Raw genomic sequence first — 5,136 nt, forward strand, 5'->3', positions numbered from 1 at the left:
GGGGAGGGAGGGAAGCGGGGCCCGGGATGCAGGGAGGGAGGAGGGGTCCTGCTGCCGCCACCGCTGCTGCTCTGAGTCTCCCCAGGGCGGCGCGGCGTTTCCCCGCCCGAGTGGTCTGTGCAGGGCCCCGCAGATCCCGGCTCACGCGCTGATGGGGCGAGTGGCTGGGCAGCCCGAGCTGCCAGGGAGCTGCCCCCGGACCCAGCCCGCCGCGCACCTCCCCCGCCTCAGCCCCGCACTGCTTGCCCTGGGGCGAGGCGGGGAGAGGCAGAGCCCGGCTCCGAGCAGGGGATACTGCCCCACCGGGGGCGGCTCGGGCACCTGGGGGTCAGTGTCCGTCCTCTCGGCTCTGCCTGCACGGAGCTGGGGAAGCAGCTGTCAGTGCCTGCCCCTCTCAGCCCTTGCACCCCCCATCCCGCTCGCAGCCCCTCCACTTGTACCTCCCCCATCGCTCCTTCGCCGCACCCCTTCCCCTTGTACTCTCCCTTCACCCCCACCTCTCCCCTTGTACCCTCCCCCAGCCCTCTCCTCCTGCACCTCCCCCCTTCCCCTGCACCTCTTCTCCCGGAACCCTCCTGATACCCCCTCTCCTCCACGAGTACATCACACCCCGCTTCTCTGCCAGCGTAGAGCCCCCAAGCACCCCCACACCCGCTCCTCTGCCTGAACCCTCTTTACTACATCCCCACCCCTTTCCAGGTACAAGGTTTGAGGGTTAGTCCCTATGCCTTCCATGTGCATTTGGAGCACTAAAGATGGGGTTGCGGGGGATGGGGGGGGCAAGATTTATACTAAAGTGAAATAAAAATAGGAGAAACAGTTTGATCCCCACTGCAAGTGTAAATGGGGATTGCTGTGGTGAACGAGGAGGTCACGTTTGGGGGGGGGGAGCCCAGGGCTGGGGCGGCAGGGGGTGCGGGTGGGGGGGGCACTGGTGGGAGGGGGAGCTAAAAAACCTAGAGCCGGCCCTGCATTCACTTTCCCAAAAGGGGTCTGTTTTCCCTTAAAGCTTTGGAATTTGACAGGACTCATCTTTGTCTCGGTGTCTAACATTAGGCCCAGAATGAACTAGTCTGTGAGTCTGGAGATTACAATAGCAGGGAGTTTTTGTGGCTTGCTGGAGAGAGGCTGTTTTGTTGTTCTTTGGCATAAGGGCTTGTTCACAAGCCGCTTTCCCCTTCACCTCCGTTTGCTCTGGGTGTCAGTAATCTTAGGCCAGTGGCAGTGCTGACACTGAGCCCTTTGACTCCTTATGTCTGTCTCTCTTACACAATGGCAGTCAACAGTGCAAACGGCCAACACTGGGAACAAGGATTCTGGCCACTTCTCAAGGCTCTAAGCCCAGCAACTAAGGACCTGCAAATAATCTTGTCAGCTTCCGCTAGATGTGTTGCAAGAGGGAAATTCAGCTTTTTTCATCCTCCTGGTAGGGGAAGACATGGTTAGTGTGAGAGATGTGTTCTCTGATTTTCTGGAATATTACAGTTGTTGTGTGACTTCCTCTAGCATCAGCTTTCTCCATAGGCAGAAAATAAATACGTGCATGCCTTTGTCTTCATGAAGATGACCCTCCCCTTATCTTACACAAGTCAACACCAGGGACAATATTTGAATCAGGTGAGATGTAGCCTCACAAAAATATCTTTAACAACTCCTCTGTCTCCATTGCTGGATTGCCATTGTTAATTGGCATAAGGATAGCCTTTGCTAGAAGTTATGTCCTTCGTAAGAGTTTGTCTCTCCAGCTTCACATGTGCAGGCGTCAGTGCTTTCAGATGCTGGAGAAGAACTCCTTGAGCACACACAATAGTCCTCCTGACGTTGCAAATGTGCTTTTGACTTTGGGAGAGCGGAAAGGCAAGTGTCAAGTGTTCGGGTGCTGGCTGTGGAATCGGCACTGCTCTTAGACCAACACTTGTTTTTATAGCCCAACCCGGCTGGTAATGTCAAATCACTCGCTACGATTTGTATTGCTGATCTTTCACGCTGGGAAGGTTCTAATGGCATAACCCTGGAAGGAGCTTTATGTTCTGGTGATAGGACGACACAGATCTCATTGTGAAGTGAGTGAGTCTGGAGGACAAAAGCCTGAGCTTCTTTCTTCAAAATCCTAAAAATGTACAGATCACTTTTATTTGACTTTTTAAAGCAAGAATAATACTGTATTGATCTAAAAAAAAAAAAACCCCAACAGTCAGATTTGCTACATTTAAACAGGAATTGTCTGGAACTTTTACCCAATAAGAGATATCAACAGCAAAAAGGAATAAATCTGAATCTTGCACTATGATAAAATGACATGAAAATAGAGGAAATCTTAAGAATGCCCATGTTACAAACAGAGATCTTTACCAGGAGGGACCACACCTGGGCATTCGCAGCCAAATGGAGCCTAAAACAGCAATGCCTGGGCAGGTAAGGTGCCTTACAGATCCAGTGAATGAGATAGGGCCGCAGAACCAGGGCAGGATATTAGCAGCATCCTAGGTCAGGTTGCGTGCATATTGCACTCTGGGGTGCACCTTCTTGCATCTGCTGCATTCTCACTGCTAGATCATGCATACTCTGGATGGCAATATGGATATTTTCTGGATTTTGTCCCACCCTCATTCTTTTTAGATATAGGCTCATCCAGTGACATGTGTGTACCATAGTAGAAATCCCTCTGGCGACCACATGCTGCATAGTGCACTGGTTCTCCCTGTTTTGCTCCCTTTTTTCTGCCTTGCACATCTGCACAGGCATGGCCAGGATTTATGGTTTGGCGTTTCAATAAGAAACTACAACCTCTTAATCTCTAAGTAGATGAACCAAGCAAAATCCCTGCACGAAAAAGCAGCATTTTTAGCCTGGCAGCCTCTAGTCAGATCTATTGCCTTTATATGGACAGAAATCTTTCTCCTTACTCGAATAGCTCCGTTCTGTTACATATTTAAAATAAAGGTGGCACTAATTGGAATCCTTCATGCATTTTTTAAAGCACTCTCTTTGGGATTACACTGTTACTTATCTTCCAGAATGGAAATACAATAGCAATAACACGAAGATGGACAGCAGATCATGTCAATTATTTTTAAACACAATTGTTAACGAATGTAGTGAGAATGCTCACGACCCTAAGTGGGGGCCTCTTCCATTTAGATTTAGACATTTCCCCCCCCCCCCCCCCCGGAATTAATCACAAAATACTAAACTTCAGGGCCACACATTGTTGTAACGTTCTGGTCTCAGTATTTTGTTGGCCAATTAATAAACTGTACGTTCATACCACCATGCAAGTTCGTTGCTATGGTTCTGATCCAAAGACAACTGAAATCAGTTGGAATCTTTCCATTCACTTCAGTGGGCTTTGAATCAGTCCCTGAATGCTTAAGTAGAAAAATACCCGTATTTAGGATTGGTCTGTTACTCGTAGGCTCATGAGGAAAGTGAATTTTAACATTTACTTTTCTTCCTTGGTCACAAGCTTATACTGAAGAAAACAGCAACACGTCAGGATTAGAGAGACAACCACCAACAGAGCACTCATGGCAGCGATGATTAGGTCTCGCTTCACGAATCCAATATCCCCTTCTGCTTGATCTTCTGAGAAGCCTTCTAAAAAAAACCAGAGTGTTAAATCGCTACCAGAGTTTTTCTTTAAAAATGCAGCATGTAGCAGGTTAAAAATGGGGTTGAATCATTGGAGTGGCCGGGCTGGATTATGAAAACACAAAAAATGTAGAGTAGAATCCCTTTATTGGTACCCTGGTGAGTGGCTCTCTTGCTGAACTGGGATGAAGGCCAATGCACAATGCATTCTACTGTAATAACTAAGCCAATGGCTCCGGTACTCATTGTTCTTAACCTGCAGAAAGCCACTCAGGACTTAAGGAGTAGTGAATTGCCACATTAGTCACTCTTCTGAATCCTAAGCCAACCAAAGGAGTGCACCCCAACATACCACATGAAGAAAGAGGAGAGAGTGCTGAGCAAACTGACTCCGGAGTGTAGAAAATGCTGGAATCAGTTTCCTAAATTCCCTTTCCCCCACTGGTATATAGAATCCAAATTCTCCTAGAGTAGGAATATCCTTCCCTTCCCTTCCAGCCCTTAGAAGGGAACCCTCGTCCATCCGAAAAGTAAGGGATGTGAGGGGGAGAGGGAATGAGCCAGTTCTGGTAAGGTAACACAGCATTCCCTAGTTATGCAGTGTCACAACACTGCAACAGCAGGAGGTCACTGTGACAATCCTTTTGTGGTTCTCCTGGACTCAGATAATGACATGGTTCTGCAGCGGTTACAGGTCTCACTCCTCCAAATGGCCGCTTGATGACACTCTCAGTCCATTTAAATGGTAACACTGTTGTTGGCTGCAAGCCCTTTAAATTAACCACCTAAAGAGGTGTGAGTTGGTGTTAGCAGAACTTCATACTGTGTATTGTGTGCTTCCATGCACTATTATGGATGCTAAACATGGAAATAGCATCCAAAAGACCGACTACCTTTGCAGGAATCCACCTCTCAGAAGGCCAAGGAATATCTGCCGAGTTGGCTCAATTTCTCATTCGTTCTGGAGCTTCCCTGAGATTTGAGTGGTGAAAGGGTGATTACATAATTCTGGGACATGCTGGACCTTGGGAAACCTTTAAACTTGCAAATCTAGAAAAGCCAGCAGCAAACCATAGTCCAGAGGAGAGTATGGCGCACCCAATAGAATATTGCCTGAAAATTCCTACTTATTACTATTAGTGCAGTAGCTTTTCTGCTGCCTGCCTTCCCGCCCCACATGCCTGTTCCCACTGCCTGGGTTGTGGGTACTAGTGACTTGAAGGGGTACTAGTGATCTTGAAGGGGTACTAGTGATCTTGTTCTCACCAGGGAGAAATGTCACACATGGAGCTGCACAAAACTTGGCAGCTATGTCCCTGGAGTCAGTGAAAGGAGGACAGGGAAGGCCACTTTCAAGCACCAGCAACTCTCCTGAGGAGCTCTCTCCTAGGTATTTTAGAGCATTACCAGATCTGAAATAGGGTGAAACATTCGTGTTTTGTATGGACGTGTCAATATCTGCTGTAAATACTGTATTAGGGTTGCCATCCGTCCGGGTTTCCCCGGACATGTCCGGCTTTTTTAGCTTTAAATGGCCGTCCGGGG

The sequence above is a fragment of the Terrapene carolina genome, unplaced genomic scaffold (genome assembly GCF_002925995.2).
Source record: "Terrapene carolina triunguis isolate 2854851 unplaced genomic scaffold, T_m_triunguis-2.0 Scaffold131, whole genome shotgun sequence".
NCBI classification, from domain to species: domain Eukaryota; kingdom Metazoa; phylum Chordata; order Testudines; family Emydidae; genus Terrapene; species Terrapene triunguis.